This window comes from Lampris incognitus, chromosome 5, assembly GCF_029633865.1.
Source record: "Lampris incognitus isolate fLamInc1 chromosome 5, fLamInc1.hap2, whole genome shotgun sequence".
In the NCBI taxonomy this organism is placed as follows: domain Eukaryota; kingdom Metazoa; phylum Chordata; class Actinopteri; order Lampriformes; family Lampridae; genus Lampris; species Lampris incognitus.
Window position 1 is genome coordinate 48,500,679 of NC_079215.1, and position 18,222 is coordinate 48,518,900.

At 44.4% G+C, this 18,222-nt stretch overlaps 1 protein-coding gene across 2 annotated transcripts in view; it reads right to left on the reverse strand.

Moving 5' to 3' along the window:
* The window catches only part of rhbdl3 (rhomboid, veinlet-like 3 (Drosophila)), a 110,382-nt gene that overhangs the window by 49,108 nt on the left and 43,052 nt on the right, over positions 1–18,222 (reverse strand). The window lies entirely within an intron of this gene.

Consider the following 18,222-nt stretch of genomic DNA (forward strand, 5'->3'; position numbering starts at 1 on the left):
CATTGACCAAACAGGATTTATTAAAAACCATCATTCTTTCACAAACACACGAAGACTTCTTAACATTATTTACTCCCTGGCCCCTCTGTCTAATCCTGAGGTGGTTATATCTCTCAATGCAGAAAAAGCTTTTGATCGAGTTGAGTGGAGCCATCTGTACTTCACATTAAAGCAATTTGAGTTCAGAGAGAAATTTACATCATGGAAATGCTTACTGTATGCTTCCCCACAGGCCTGCGTATGCACCAACAATCAGCAATCACAATTCTTTCTCTTCTCACGTGGGACATGCCAAGGATGCCCGATTTCCCCCTTCTTTTTCTTCTTTTTTTAACGTTTTCACCAAGTATTTATGAAAGAAATCCTTCAAATGAGAAATTGCAAATCTTTTTGTTTTTTTGGGATCCCCTCCCCTTTTTCTCCCCAGTTGTACTTGGCCAATTACCCCACTCCTCCAAGCCGTCCCCAGTCGCTGCTCCACCCCCTCTGCCAAGCCGGGGAGGGCTGCAGACTACCACATGCTTTCTCCGATACATGTAGAGTCGCCAGTTGCTTCTTTTCACCTGACAGTGAGGAATTTCACCAGGGGGATGTAGCGCATAGGGGGAATCATGCTATTCCCCCCCAGTTCCGCCTCCACCCAAACAGGTGCCCTGACCGACCAGAGGAGATGCTGGTGCAGCAACCATGACACATATCCACATCTGGCTTCCCACCCGCAGACAAGGCCAACGCAGGGATTCGAAACGGCGATCCCCGTGTTGGTAGGCAATGGAATAGACCACCACGCCACCTGGAAGCCCCCCCCCTCCTTTTTGCCATTGTTATTGAAATCTATCAATTGTTCTTAAAACCAATAAGTTGTTTTCAGGTATCAAAAGAGGTGGTGTTGAACACAAAGTATCCTTGTACACAGATGACCTGCTCCTTTACATTTCCGATCCAATATGTTCTATTCTGCATATTTTAGCCACTCTCCAATCCTTTAGCAACTTCTCTGGATACAAACTAAATACACAGAAAAGTGAATGCTTTCCTATTAATCAATTGGCCCAGGAAATACCCCAGTCTAGTATTCCCTTCAAGTTATCTAGCACCAGCCTTCAATACTTAGGAATAAATATGACTATTTCCATCCACTCTCTAAGTGATGAAAATCTTACAGCTCTAACAACAAAAGTGAAAACTGATCTGCAGAGATCGAACAGCCTACCCCTCTCCTCTCTATATACTTATTTCAGTACCTACCGATTTTATTTTTACCTAAACACTTCTTTTGTCAATTGGATTCAATAATTTCAAATTTTATATGTGGGGGGGGGGGGCGGTAAAATCCCAAGAATTCATAAATCTTTGCTCCAGAAAGGGAGATTACAGGGGGGACTCAGTCTACCAAACATTCAATTATATTACTGGGCTGCTAACATGCATAAAATTGCACTCTGGATCTCAGACAGATGATAATTGAATTCAATTAGAAGCTAACTCTTGTCATTCTTCATCCCTAAAAGCCCTGGCATGTAGCAGTCTTCCATTTAAGGCAGCTGGACTTCTCTGACCCTAGCTAAACCTATCTGCAACAATTACCTCTTTCAACCAACCAAGATTGATTCAAGATTTTCTGTCTGGTGCAGACAAGGACTATCCTGCCTGGGTGACCTTTATGTTGATGGCCTGTTTGCTAGCTGTGCACAATTACTTTCTGCATTCAAACTCGAACATTCTGATCTGTTTATCAGCAGTGACTCCCCCTGCTCTGCATAAGATCAAGACAGGTTGGGAGACTGAACTGGGTATCACTCTGTCCGATGATTGGTGGGACACTGCAATATGTGCAATACACTCATCCTCCTCTTGTGCGAGGCTTAGCGTCATTCAGTTCAGAGTACTTCACAGGATCCATTTTAGTAAAGCAAGATTATCAAAGCTTTACTCAAACCTCTCTGATATTTGTGACAGATGCTCTCAGGCACCAGCAGACTTGACTCATATGTTCTGGTCATGCCCGAGTTTGATGGAATACAGGAGGTATTTCTTTGACCTCAAATCAGAGATATTGGAACTGAATCTGGACCCACTGCCTCAGATTGCTATCTTTGATGTTGCTGATGAAGGAGTTAAAAATTACTTTTAAACAAATAAAGGTAATCTCATTTGTTTCTTTAATTGCACGGTGTCATGTTCTCCTCCTATGGAAAAATCGCTCACCCCTCTCAAACACATCGTGGTTACAGGACTTAATGTCATTTCTGAAAATGGAAAAGTTTAAATTTGCTGTCCGGTGTTCAGCTAAAATTTTTTACAAACACTGGCACCCCCTCATTTCTCACTTCGAAACGATGCAAGCTAGCCCACTCGACTAGAGCAGCGGATGTATGATTTGGTTTAGATAACTGTGTATTGTTCTGGGGTATGTGTGTGCATGCATGTAAATATAGTGTGTATATAGGTACATTGGGCATGTGTTTATGTTGGTATGCATAGGTGCAGGTATAACAACGTGTGGGTACATACATCTTGGACTGTGGCCTCGTGGGGTTCAGGCGGTGTTTGAGGGCAGGTTGACATGTTGATTTGGTGTATTACCGATTGTCCATACTTATCTATTTTTTTCTCTTTTTTATGTTATACAAGTATTTTGTTATCTTTGCTTATTCACTCATTTATTATTATTATTATTATTTCTGTTGTTGTTGTGCCTGTTTTTGTTAGCTATTAAGGGGAGACAATGGTTAGCGGTGTCTTCCCCTTTTTATATATATATTCTTTTGCCTTTGTATTGTGTGTTTTTGTTGAGGTGCAGGGGTGAGGTGGAAGGGTGGGTGGGGAAAAGAATATGAAAAATGGTGACCTGTAAACCCGATATTTTGTTTATTATTTGTTTATGCTTTTCACAAATAAAAAATAATAAATAAATAAATAAATATAAAGAAAGAAATTTTACATTGCAATCGACTAGGCTAGGGAAAAGGCTGAGCGTCATCATCAGTCCTTGTTTGTTGTTGCTCGTTTGCCCATGCAGTCGTTTCATTTTCTGGTCAAATTGATATCACATATGGGTCGCTTTCAAAAGTGATCGTCAGCACTGAGGCAAAAATAAATAAATAAAGTGGATGTGAGCACAATAATTAGAATAGAGCATTAGGGCCTGCAGTGCAAATGCAATGTCTGTCACAGTCTAAGCTAGTTTTGTATTTATTGTAATTGCAACAAGGAACCAAGTCAGTCATCTTTAACAGCTTTGGGTTTCACTTTGAATTGACACTAAAGGCATGGTCTAACCACAGCCCCCCCCCCTACCCCGTTCATACTATGGCAGGAAACCAGCAGACTTTTGCCATAGTTTAAAAAAAAAACGTCACCAAGAAATTAAATAAATTGGAAAATGAGGTATCGATGACATCTATCACATATGGCTGCAGCCCGCCAAATGCCTCTGGCATGCCAGAAGCAATTTTATTTTCCTTTTTGCTACTAAACATAATCTTTAAAGTTGTTTTTTTTTTAGTGAACAGTTGCTTGTTTAGTGTTCACAACCATACCAAGTGATGAATGTTATGTTATTAAAAGAATCGTGCCCTCTATTTATAGCCTATAATGTTAGGGTTAATACTCCTGTCTGTGCCCCTGACCGAGGCATGGCAAGACGAACTGGAGTTGGTCCCCAGGAGCTGCACGGCAGCTGCCCACTGCTCCTAGCTACACAGCTAGGATGGGTTAAATGCAGAGGAAGAACTGGGATCAATAAAGTAATAAAATAAAATAAATAAAAATAAAAAATAATAATTTTGGTTGATGATTGATTTTATTGCATGAATACACACAATTTAGTTCATTTACTAAATCATTTGCAGCCCATCAATTTGTAAAACAGTTATTTGGAGTAATTGTTCTACCAGGTTCCTTGGCAACTTGATTGAAATTGTTTTGGGAAGCTGTTGTTTTTCAACTTTATCTCCATATATCGGTCCTCAACAATGCTCGCTACTGGATGGCACCATTTCTGCGTCCTCTATCTGTGTCAATGGAGATCACTAAAGATAGGATGAAATTTACTTGCCTGGTCCCTTTCTAATTCCAGTCACGCCTCCAGTGGGAGGAAACAGGACACAGCGAGCAGGAGTCCAACTACAACCAAGATGAGTCGATCCCAATACACACTCACCTACTGACTCCTTCACTTACATCGTGGCAATTTTATGCAGTAAAATACAAAAAGCAGAAATGGCCTGCCAAAGCATACCGTGGAAGAGTGACATGAAATGGAGTGAAGGGAGAGTGGGAGGGAGTTGGCTCTCAAACCGCAGCATTCACAAGGAATTCTGAGTATTGTAGGAATGTAGTCAGGATGTGACTGTAAGCAGGAAAATGGCATTTTCTCAGCCAATATGAGGTATATTTGATTTTGTTTGCTTCTATGAACTTTAAATAATGATGTATGATCCCAACCGGGAAACAGGGAAATTTCACCACGTATTAGCCTGGATGCAAAGAGGGACTTTTAAACAGCATTTGAAAAACAAGTTCAAAGTGACTATTGCTCAACATGAGGACACATGAGGACATTTTACTATTCAAAATAAAGCCTTTTGGTTTTTTTAAACTTGGAATTTATGTTTGGAATTTTTGATAAAGTGAGAAAAAAACAGCTGATTTGAGGTCTTGTGACATATCCTGTACACTGCAGGTATTTCCAGCATGTTGGAGGCACTTCCTCATCTGCAGCTGGATAACAAATTACTCAGAATGATTGTAAACTACATAAACAACAGTACACTAATATTAAAAAGTCTTTAAGACGCATGGTTAATTCCTGAAATAAATCCTTCTATTTAGTTATCGTGACATTTCTGGCACGCCGGAGGCATCCCGAGGTCTGCAGCTGGATGATACTGTGTCTTAAATCGCACTTTTTTCTTTTTACTTAATTCCTGCAGAAATTAAACCAACAGGTCTAATTAAGACATGCAGAAAAGGGATGCCATCAAATCATCACGATGTAGCCACATATAGATTCAATATACAAATGTGCTGAGGGGTTTTCTATGATATGTTAATAGCGTATGTAGGAAAACACCATTTTTCTGTTTGATGCTCGTGATCCAGCCAGGAGACTTCCAGCTCGGCTTGAAAAATAGCACACACTGCGGATTAGTACACACACTTATTAGTGTGTGTGCATACATACGTCTCTGTGTGTGTTTCTCTGCCAAATGACAGGGTTGGCAGACAGTAAGTAAAGCCCGGTGGGCAGCAGGAGCTCTTGTAAATAACACCAGTGAGAAGAGGTGTTACCTAACAGAGGCAAGGCAAGACTTAATGGGGTGGGTTATTCAATTAGGAGAACAGAAATGAACGTATGCCACCTTCCAAGAGAAAGGGCAGACGAGGAAGGAAGTTCAAAATATTTCAGCACAGATTTGCAATTTCTGGGGTGTCCGGGTAGCCTAGCGGTCTATTCCATTGCCTACCAACACGGGGATCGCTGGTTCGAATCCCCGTGTTACCTCCGGCTCGGTCGGGTGTCCCTACAGACACAATTGGCCGTGTCTGCGGGTGGGAAGCCGGATGTGGGTATGTGTCCTGGTCGCTGCACTAGCGCCTCCTCTGGTCAGTCGGGGTGCCTGTTCAGGGGGGAGGGGGGAGGGGGAAGTGGGGGGAATAGCATGATCCTCCTGCTCGCTATGTCCCCCTGGTGAAACTCCTCACTGTCAGGTGAAAAGAAGCGGCTGGCGACTACACATGTATCAGAGGAGGCATGTGGTAGTCTACAGCTCCCCGGATCGGCAGGGGGGGGAGCAGCGACCGGGACGGCTCGGAAGAGTGGGGTGATTGGCCAAGTACAATTGGGGAGAAAAAGGGGAGGGGATCCCAAAAAAAAAAAAAAGATTTGCAATTTCTCATTTGAAGGATTTCTTTCATAAATACTTGGTGAAAACGTTACACTTGTCCAATCATTTCCCCATCACAGCAGTAATTGTTTTCCAAGTTTAAAGTCTATAATTATGGTTTGGATTCTATTTGTGCAAAAATCTAAAAATGAAGTTGAACACAACTATATCGTCCACCACAATACCAACAACAATACAAGTGAGGATGTGCAATTTGAAATTATTTTCCCATGTAGTTTCATGCATGTCTTTTCACTTTGTACAGCAAAGCTTTGAGCTTCTATTTAGATATAGCTTTGCTTCAAGTCAGACAGGCATGAAACACAAGTTTTTTTTCTTCCAAATGTAAAGAAAATTCACCAAAGCATGCTCTCAACAAAGTATATATGTACATGTGCACACGCGTGTGAGCACACACTCAGACAAACATACATATACATGCACACGCAGCAGGATGCACAAAAGTTAACTAACCTTCTCTTGCAGTACTTGAGCCAGTTTCTGGCGAGGACATTTTGTCATGGTGCAGCAGCATCAGCCAAGGACAATCCCACTGCTCGCTATGTGTGTGCGTGCACGGCGCTCTGTGTTTTTTGTGCGTGTATGTGCATCAGACTGTTTGTCCCAGAATGTGCATGGTAATTTCCACCCTAGACTGAAGGATTACAGTCCAATCCAGTGCCCCAAAACACCCCCCACCCCAGTCACACACACACACACACACACAGCCCTAAACCCCCAGTCAACCATCTCTCACACCCACCCGATGCACCCCACCCTAACCCCTGTACCCTACATTCAGCAGCCTCTCCTTGACTCTCTCTCTCTCTCTCTCTCTCTCTCTCTCTAGCTCTCTCACACTCACTCGAAAAAACTCATTGTCTTACTCCCACACAAACAAACAAGCTGCCGAAGAAAAACAAACACAAACCTATTTGCATTTATCTAGCCATAATCTTTCATTCAATTTCACTCTGTCTCCTACAGACGGAAGGGGGGGGGACAGTTTCACAACACTTCATACTTGACTGAGCACTCTGCAATCAAAAGGCTAGCTGGCAGGTCCAGCGCTCAGAGGCCCCCCACGTAACAATGAGCCCCGAACCGCATTTTCACACAAAGTTTACTCAATCACTTCACTACAATTAGGGACCATTTCCTGTTATTGCACAGAAGGGTTACTGCAGGGAAGGACACAGACTGGCACCACCAGTCCTACCTCTACAGATCCCCCAGAGTATGTGTATGTGTATGTGTGTGTGTGTGTGTGTGTGTGTGTGTGTGTAGCTTTTGAAGGGACTTTAACAGTCCTTCTGACTAATGCTATTTTCTTTTTTTTAATCCCAATTGTATTTGGCCAATTACCCCACTCTTCCGAGCCGTCCTGGTCACTGCTTCGCCCCCTCTGCCGATCCGGGGAGGGCTGCAGACTACCACATGCCTCCTCCGATACATGTGGAGTCGCCAGCTGCTTCTTTTCACCTGACAGTGAGGAGTTTCACCAAAGGGGACGAAGCGCGTGGGAGGATCACGCTATTTCCCCCAGTTCCCCAAACAGGCACCCCAACCGACCAGAGGAGGCGGTAGTGCAGCGACCAGGACACATACTCACACCCAGCTTCCCGCCCGCAGACACGGCCAATTGTGTCTGTAGGGATGCCCGACTAAGCCGGAGGTAACGCAAGGATTCGAACCGGAGATTCCCGTGTTGGTAGGCAACGGAATAGACCATTACGCCACCCGGACACCCCTGAATACTGCTAGTTTCACACATACTATATTTTACAAATGTATCACTAATTCGGCAATTTTTCACAATTTCAGCACCAGAAAAACCCAACGAGACAATTTGAACCACACAATTCAGAGAATTAAGGCCACGTTGGGTTTTTCTGCACTACAGATACCGACTGCATGAAGGAGATACGGGAAAGAATTGTGGGTAATACAATATTTGCTTTACATAATCGTGGGTAGTTTACCACGGTACTAGAAAGCATGCAAGACTGGATGAAATTGAACTGCCATTCTGTCGTGTCATGTGTCAAAACCGAGGTTTGTTTTACGATCAACAAAGAGAGTCTCATACAAATCCCCCCAGATTAAAATGTTTGTATTTGCTGCACACCCCCATTTCATGACCATTAGCATTTTAGTGTATTAAGCACACAAGCAACAATGCTACAACAAAGGCCTCTAACAAATATTGAAACACATACACACACACACACACACACACACACACACACACACACACACACACACACACACACACACACACGTAATCCTGCATCTGACATAATACCACATAACAAAGGCAAGCTTTCATTATGAGTGTTCCTCCGTAGCCTGGTTTCAGTGCTAAGGAGGGAGGGAGGGAGGGATGGGGAAACGAGGCTGGGTGGGTGGGTGGAGAAGATTTGGCACAATGCATTTGTAGCCTCATTTTAATAAAGCTGCATATTAAAGAAGGTAGTTGTGAGGGTGAGGCAGTTCACCAAGCAGGAAGGCTCCCAGCTCCCAAAGTCTGCTTGATGAAATGACATAGCCTTGGCAGGTATAGAAATTTGCGAAAAACACCCCAAACTGGAGAAAACGGGATGCTGCATAGCTCTTCCAAGAAACAGAACGCCTTTTCGAAGTGCTTTTATAAAAGCAAACTATAATGCATTAAAAAAAAATCTTTTTAATATAAATTTCTCAATCCCGTCTCCACTTGGGGCAGGGGGACCAGAAACAACTTGAAGATCTGGAAATCATACAAATATCTTTCTTGTTAGCATTCCTGCACATCCAAAACCCTTAACTTGTTTTACGTCTACTGATGTGAAGGTGATGGCCAGGAGAAAATGTTTACTTGATGTCACCAGCCACACTGAAGTCCAACCAGATGGATCATGGAGGACGGCTGTGGGTCAATACAGGAGGCTACAGGCCATGGGCCATTGAGTTGTTTTCCTGGGTCAACATCTCCCATTAAAGCCCCTCAAACTGAAACAAAAAAAGAGAAGTAGAGGGGACCAGAAAGTCAACGGAGATGAGACCTGAACATTTTGACTACTAAAACCATCAGTAACCTTTGACCCAGACCGGTACGGGTCACTGTCCAAGCACCTCAAGCGGCTGATGAGTTGTTCTCTGGAACAATAACTAGAAGACTGCAGTGACCATAGGAGAAGCTAAAGTTAAATGGGAGAGACGGTGGACTGACAGTGGATATGTAATTTCTTCTTTTACCTACATGACAAGAGTTGAGTTACCTGTCCAGGACTCCATAAGTGAAGAGATCGTATGCTCCTGTGAACTAAATAATAAAAAAATAATGATAAAAATAGCAAAATGCCTCTTATAAGCCATGCACAGAGTAAACAGTGAGAGTTTCTGCTGCTTGTGATTGAACAAAAATAAATTGACATGGGTCCATGATGATTGCTAGGTGTTGAGACTCACTTTTTGACAAAAGCAGATTTGACATGATAATGCCCTAACCAAGAGGTCTCAATCTGTCCACATGAAACTTTTAAGTCATGAGACAAATACTAATGAAATTCATCATTTCAAAGTTATGTTACATGAGATCTCGGTGGCTCAGTCTGCAAGGTTCAACCCCATGATCCCAACAACTTTAAATTCCAGGTAATCCGTTAAATAGTGTCTTGTCTTCCAGTGTCTTTGTCCACGTCTAAGTTTGTGTCTTCGTTTGATGGCTGGGAGAGCTGGAACTGGATCGGCTGGGAGAGCTTGGTCTGCTGTATCCTGTGGGCCCAGGGACCATGGCTCTACCCAGGGCTGCGCCCAAAGAGATAACACCGAGGGCGGTCTGACAGGATGCGGAAGTGGGGCAGGCTAAGCTAACTGCTAACCCATGCAGACTGGCAGTTCCGATAACACCGAGGGCGGTCTAGCGGCGGCCTCACCTGGCGTTGACTGTGTTTTAGTGTCGTCATGTGGAGTGAAGGGAGGTGTGTCGAAGGGGTCTGGCTGGGAGAGCTGGCGTTCAATCGGCTGAGGGAGCCTGGTCTGCTGAGTCTAGCGGGCCCAAGGCCCATGGCCCTGCCCAGAGCTGTGCCTGAAGAGGAAACACTGATGGCGGTCTGGCAGGACATGGAATCGGGGCAGGCTATGCTAACTGCTAGCCCATGCAGACCGGCAGTTCCGACAGTCATGCTAGCTGGTGTTCGTTCTCATGGACAGTAATTTTTTTTTTTTTTAGTTTGGATATATGTGTTCTTGTAGTTCTTCTAGTTTTTGGATATGTGTTTTTGTCTTTGTGTTGCACTGCTTTGGGCTGGGGGTAATATTTCGTTTCATTTCATGTACTTGCGTACATGAAATGAAACGACAAAGTGTTCCTGATTCCTGATAAACCTTACTTTTTGAGCCAAACAGTGCACCTCCATCTTTTGTATCTTGAAAATAAAGAAACAAAGCTGTAACGCTACTGCTTACAGTAAAGCTGCCTCCAAATCATGGGGTGTCAGCAGAATGAGGAACCCAAAAACTTTAGTGCTCCAAGCACCAGGATCACCAGGGAAACACGACAACACCATCAACATCACGACGACATCATCAGCGTTTCAGGAGGAGCACCCGTAAAGCTGGACGGGATACACCGAATAGTGTGGATTCACAAGGTACAGCCTTTGAATTGGGAGCATTGGCCTTTCATGCTTTTAGGCTGCAATCTCCCACTTGCATCAGTTTAGTCATGTTCCACTCTAATAGATGACACACCCTGAGAGGGAAAAACTCACAATTGAAAAGTAAAAGTGAAGTTTTACCCCCTGTACAGACGTGTTCATTTTCACTAGAAAATATGATCATACAGAATCATACTGTATGTAACAACAGTCATTTTGCACGATACCTTGTGCCTCAACCCTGTGCAAGCATGCAAGGTGATGTTGATGTATGATGTACTAACCATCAAATGTCAGGCGTGGAGGAGGTCAGCCTGTGTTTTGATTAAATCTACTGAACAATTGGACGGGTTGCACATACCTCTTAGAACAAACTCACTCAGTCATTCATCAGGATTTTTAGGGGCATGCATCTTACCTACACTGCAATTACACAGAAGACCTGACTGATGGGAAAGGATGTAAACATCAACTATCCACGATGCTACCCGATGTGGAAATATTGTGAAGATCGTGAGGCCCTTTCACACAGCTGACTGTAAAATGCCAGAGAAAAGGTATCACAGGGCTACAACATCCCACAAAGCACTGCTGTCTCCAAACCCGCCATGTTCAAGGCCATGTAGTATGCATTTTATTCTATAGTTCTGCAGTTTGATGCGTTACTTTCATGACGCTTTCTTGACTGACTGCAGTGATATGGTGGCAGAGGAGTGCACGCAGTTATTAATGAAAAACAAACAGTATGTTCTTGAAATAATAATTTCCTCTTCGATGGGTTGCAGGGAAGACCAATAAAGTCACCCTGGCTGGCACAGTCACAAGCATGACAATGAGCAGTGGAATGTTACATCGAGAAATAACTGACTGGCTGGGCGGTGTAATGAGGTTTTGTGGTACAGGACGACAGGGACTTCCATATCGGTAGTGTCACAGTCCCAAAGATAGCAGAGGACCGAACATATTATCTAGCACAGGACTTCTCAAAGTCTGGATCTCGGTCCGCATCCGGACCAAACGGCAAGTCAATCCGGACCCAGCCCATACCTCGTGTTATGAATACAATACGTTATGAAGTGAAAGGTTTTATTTTGTATTTGCTTCCAAGTTCACGTATTAATGTTACACCAGAGAATTTGCTTTGGGAGTGGTGCAAAGCTTTTATTGCACTTACAGTAACATGACGAGTGTGGTTGTCATCAACTCGAGTAAGGCTATCTTCACTTCACCTGGTTCACTTGTCTCTTCTCCGCTCCGCTGTGTGTGTGTGTGTGTGTGTGTGTGTGTGTGTGGAGGGGCTGAGCCCCACCTGCATTGAAACAGAGAGCAGAAGAGAGGGGAGAAACCAGTGCGACCATAAATGACAGTAAGGCAAGGCAAGGCAACTACAGTAACCGTACAGTAACGGACAGTAACGAGTAGCCTACCATTGAGCAAATTTTCGTCAGGGTTAGAGCCAATCAGAGGCAGCGTAGGGAGGGTCTTCAAAAAGAACATTTGGATCAGTGTCTCCGGCTGGCAATCACACCTTTTGTGCCTCGGCTCATGCAACTGATTACCTTGCTCCCACTAGGCTCCAGTGTATTTTGACTAACTTGACTGTCTTGAACTTGAATGCATGTTGCCTAAATTTTATAAGTGAGTTGATTAAATGTTATTTTGTTATCGCCAATTGTTCCAGACCTCTGACCTTGAATAAAAATCAGATGCGGACCTTTGAGTAATAAATTCGAGAACTGATGATCTCGCACCTGTGGTGGGTTTTGGTGGTGGGGAAATGTGTTTTAGTGTACATGTGAATATGTGTGTATTAAGGATGCATGATGATATTGGCACGTCATCGGCACACAAAAGCTTTATAATTAATGTCGGCATCGGCCTGAAATGCCGATATGACAGGCATAAGATGACACTAATTATGCGTACGCGACGCGAACTGCTGACCAGGCACGATCACACAAATTATGTTGTTATAAATAATAAGAAACATGCTTCCGGCTATCAGCCTATTTTCACTCACCTCCACACACCCACCAGACCTGTCATTCAGTGATATGGCTCTGATTTACCCGCTTTCGGAAGGACCGGCCCCTTATGTTCCTTTATGAGTCATACAAATCAATATGGCGACTGACGCCAGCGGTTATAGAGCAGGGAGAAGTTAGACCTCCACTTCGTCAGCCTAGCCAGGCCTTTGTGCCGTGTTCCGTGTTTGTTTATATATTCACATGTGGGTCCCCATGAAAAATCATCTCCTCTCATCATCTCAAGGAATCCGTCGAGGATCTGAAAGCTAAACATCTCCGGACACTCGACAACAGCTTAAAAATCACTCACCACGGTAACCGTGAGTCGGCGAAAGCCGGGTGATTTTTTTTTTTTTTGCCTTTTTTCCTCATGACAAAAGCTTTGGGGGTTTGTGGATTTTTGTTTGTGAGTTAACTGAACTGGGGCGGCACGGTGGCGCAGTGGTTAGCGTGGTCACCTCACAGCAAGAAGGCCCTGGGTTCGAGCCCTGGGGTAGTCCAACCTTGGTGGGTCGTCCCGGGTCATCCTCTGGGTGGAGTTTGCATGTTCTCCCCGTGTCTGCGTGGGTTTCCTCCGGGGCTCCGCTTTCCTCCCACAGTCCAAAGACAGGTAGGTCAGGTGAATTGGCCATACTAAATTGTCCCAAGGAATGAATGTGTGTGTGTGTGTGTGTGTGTGTGTGTGTGTGTGTGTGTGTGTGTGTGTGTGTGTGTGTGTGTGTGTGTGTGTGCACCCTGTGATGACCTGGCGGCCTGTCCAGGCAGGGTGCCTAGCCGCCCAATGACTGCTGGAATAGGCTCCAGCATCCCCGCGACCCTGAGAACAGGATAAGCAGTTAAGATAATGGATGGATGGATAAGATAATGGATGGATGGATAAGATGATGGATGGATGAACTGAACTGCGGTTGGGAATACTTCCTTGTTTTGAGTTTGTTTGTTGGATAACAAAGAAATCCTGAAGTGGGTAATTTTTGTCGACTGAACTGAACTGAACTGATAGTGATAAGCAGGAAATCCCAAAGTGGAGTATGTTTACTTTATAAACTGAACTGAATTATATGGAATTTTTTTTCTTTTCCTTTCACTCTGATGTAACCTTTTGAAAACTGACTGATGGTGTGGTTGAGTTTATTTAAATGGAGTGTTTTATTTCCCAGCCTTGCAATTAATTATAAATGTGTGTTGTGTAAAATAACCATGGGTCACGTGTATTCTGAATGCATGTATCCTTTGTGGGGTCTGACACTAACTCTGACTGGTTTAAACTTGGGTCAAACCACTACGCTAGCTAGCTACTACCTCAGTGTGTGGCTACTACTGCCACATGAAATCATGTCATGAAAAATGGAAAGATGAAAAAATGATGTAAGCACATGGTCAGTGGACATTACATCCCAGTATATCAGAATGCTTAGTTGTCAGACTGTGGTCTTTGTCCTGCTCCCTGCAAGTGATTCTGTTTCAGTTAACATTGTATTGATGGCAGATGTTAGGCCTCATGGATCTTTTGTTTATCAGTTCATCTGGTTGCCTTTTCACTTTCCATTAGGTGTAATTGCTCTTTTTGTATGCAGCGTGTGGAGAAAAATAAATAGACCAGCCATAGAGATCAGCAGTGTGCGGCTTTCGTGGTCAGTGTAGCAGCTTCAGATCAGTCCACTACAGGACAGACTTGATGTTCGCTGTAATTAGGTGGAAAAACATATGTGCATATATCGGTATCGGCAATCGGCCAAAATGAGGTGGAAAATATCGGTATATTGGATATCGGCAAAAATCCAATATGTGCATCTCGTGTGTGTGTGTGTGTGTGTGTGTGAGTGTTTTTTGCCAACACTGTTTGAAATAAGATGTCATCAAAAAGTGGAACAAAGTCACTACATAGAAACTCTATTTGCAAATGTCATCTTTTGCTTTGTTTGCTAATATCGTGCATTGCTATATTAATCCAGCTCAAAGAGATTACAAACCCATTCCTATATATTTGCAACAGGCCTATATAATTATTGCTCTGTCATAGCTATATATTACTATCTTGGCAAGAGACAGCATAGAGTCTGTCCGACTGTTTAATTTTCCATTATCCCCTAATAAGGCACAGCCAGTGCATGTGGAGCATTAAGTAGTTGCTTTTAACAGGACTGGTTGTGAAATCAACTTCCATCTTTTCCTTCTGCTAAGAGATGAAATAAGCCATCTACGAGACCATCCACTGTAGATAATGTCCAGCACACTAAATCTCATTTAAACTAAACAAAATACTGTTCATACTATCAGCTTCGGGCAAAACCCTATGGATGTAAATTGTCAGTTTTGCAGCAGCAGCAAACTGGTATTTTGATTTCAACAGTTGATTTTACGAATCTCTCTCAGCATGGAGACACATTTCCAAGGAGAAAGTACCCTGAGCAACTTTCCTGTTATGTAAAATATTCACGGCAAGCTCAAACACATGAAGGTTCAGTGAGAGACTTTGGATATTCAGGCTGACTCTCTCTGACGCTCTCCAAATGTTAGTCAAGGTGTGTTGTTTTCTTATAACTATAAAATTATCCATCCATCCATTAACCAAACCGCTTATCTTGCTCTCAGGGCGGTGGGGATGAAGCAGCCTATCCTAGCAGTCATTGGGCGGCGGGCGGGGAGACACCCTGGACAGGCTGCCAGGCCATCACAGGGCCGACACTCACACACATATTCACACCTAGGGACAATTTGGCCGATTCACCTGACCTACATGTCTTTGGACTGCGGGAGGAAACCGGAGCCCCCGGAGGAAACCCACGCAGACACAGGGAGAACATGCAAACTCCACACAGAGAACAACCCGGGATGACCCCCATGGTTGGACTACCCCGGGGCTCGAACCCAGGACCTTCTTGCTGTGAGGCAACTGCGCTAACCACTGTGCCACCATAATAACACAAAACGATAACAAAATAATAACAGAAGGGGTTCAAGAAATGCTCAGTAGGTCATTCAACTATGACCTATCGCCATCAATTTATTAGCATACCCTCATCTGTACGTTTATCACTGATGAAGAGCCATGTGAAAACACACACACACACACACACACACACACACACACACACACACACACACACACACACACACACACAGCTTCCTGGTGCCTCTTAAACACAAAGAGGATTCTCTTGACATGGTCCAATTAGCAGGTTTAATGAGAAGGGGGTCTAGTCTGAAGGAGAGACTCAAACATTCTGCAAGCAACACCTAGCCAGCAGGGAGGATAGGGAGGTCCAGGGGCACCTCATTCACTACTCATCACTCACACACTTAAATATAGACCCGTAAGCAAGCACACTAACACACACACACAACTCACAAATGCGTACAAACATATGCAACCCCACACCAATAATGACTGACTCAGCAAACACGCACATCCGCATCCTTTCTAATGTTGATCTCAGGTGTTGCCTGGACACCAGAAAATAATCTTCCCCACTCAACGTCTTTTTTCTTTTTCTCTCTGTCTTACTCTATTTCTACATCACACACACAAAACCAAATTTGCTTTGTCACATTATCTAATTCTTGACTTGCTATTGATCACTTATAGTTCAGAGATGCTAAAAGGTCTGAGGACTTTTCATAGGCCCTGCAGATCCAGACTTGGTCTCGTTTATGAGATTAGTTCAGCTTGAGAGGAGATGGCAGCTTGCTAGCGGATTGGTATCTCTGCAAAAGGAGGGTGAGGGCAGGAGATGGAGAGGTGAAAGGTCTGCCCTCCTGACTGACAGCTGACATCTCCCGGAGACCTAAAAAGCTAGACAGTGTGACATTATGGAGGGATATCCTCCTGTCAGTGCCGGGGCTGTGTGTGTGTGTGTGTGTGTGTGTGTGTGTGTGTGTGTGTGTGTGTGTGTGTGTGTGTGTGTGTGTGTGTGTGTGTGTGTGTGTGTGTGTGTGTGTGTGTGTGTGTGTGTGTATGAGACAGCAAGACAGACAGGCAAGCAGAAAAAGTTTGTCTTTTCTCCAGCTCCAACCCCTCATGAAGCTCAAATGTAAGAAAAGAAATTCTATGCAAAGAACTTTTTTTGGGGGGGGGGGGGGCTTCCCCCTTTTTCTCCCCAATTGTATTCGGTCAATTACCCCACTCTTCCGAGCCGTCCCGGTCACTGCTCCACCCCCTCTGCTGACCCGGGGAGGGCTGCAAACTACCACGTCTACTACCACGTCTCCTGCAATACATGTAAAGTCATCAGCTGCTTCTTTTCACCTGACAGTGAGGAGTTGGGCCAGGGAGGCGTAGCGCGTGGGAGGATCACGCTATTCCCCCAGTCCCCCCCCCCCGAATAGGTGCCCCAATCGAATAGAGGAGTTGCTAGTGCAGCAACCAGGACAGATACCCACATCCAGCTTCCCACCTGCAGACATGGCCAATTGTGTCTGTAGGGACACCCGATCAAGCCGGAGGCAAAATGGGGATTTGAACTGGGATCCCCGTGTTGGGAGGCAACGGACTAGACCATCAGGCCACACGGACACCGCGCAAAGAACATTTTTATGCCATCTTCAACAGAATATCAACTTATGGAAAGGTTGTAAAGACTTACACGCACATGCACGTACACACACACACGTAATTATTCACACCCATGCGTGATTTAGAGACTTCATTTCAACCAGCATGCATGTCTTTGGTATGTGGGAGGAAAGCCACACAAACTCGGTGAGATCATACAAACTCCACACAGATGGGCTGGAATTGAACCCATGACCCCATTGCTGTGAGGCAACAGTGTTTTTACCACGTCACCATGCCTCCTATTGTGCCACACATTTTCAATTACTACTCAGCACACACATGAAGTCACACACGAGTCAGAGCAGTTGGAAAGAGCCCATGATTACTGTAGCGGATGTGACATATAAAGATCTCATTATCCGTCTCTCTCCTTCTTTGCATCTCTCCGTTCACCTTGGGCTAAGACTAACAGTTCCTGACTCAGGCAGGCACTGATGAGCTACCACACCGGGCAGCAGGCAGCAGGTTGCTCCCTGACAGTGCAAGAGTTCAGAATTACCCAGACAAATGCTAGGCAGACTTTGGACGCACTAATGAGAGACACAAATTCTAGTCAAGCTAACTGCTGATAGGACAACCACAAAACATCGCCTATCCTCTCGTCCTTACTTTACCCAATCTCATTTTCACTCATTCTCGCCCTCATCAAGCTGTCAGAGCTGAAATTTGCCTTGAGCTCAACAGGATAACAACTGAAACTTGGGACAAACACAGACGGGCAGATCCAATATGTTTCTTCTTTTTCCAATCGGATCACCTTATTGGTGGTGATTGACGTGTCAGTGGTACAACAAAGGAAGATCAGGACTAGCAGGGAGAGGCTCTGATGAGCTGCCTCGGTTTCACATTAATTACCCAGAGATCAGCTCTCTCGTCAAGGAGGCTTCTGGAGGAAAAGGTCAGCCGTCTGGCTCCCATAATGATCTGCTCACCATGCATGTCACGGCCCCCGTCAGTCTAGCCAGCGCTCAACCCACGTCACACTTTAGCGAACAGCTAATACCTTCCAAAATGCCACAGTAGTGTCTCATTATGCAGCCACACAAGACCACCTAGAGGCCAGGGTGGCACACAAGCAAAACGAATAAAGGAGGAGAGAGGAGTGA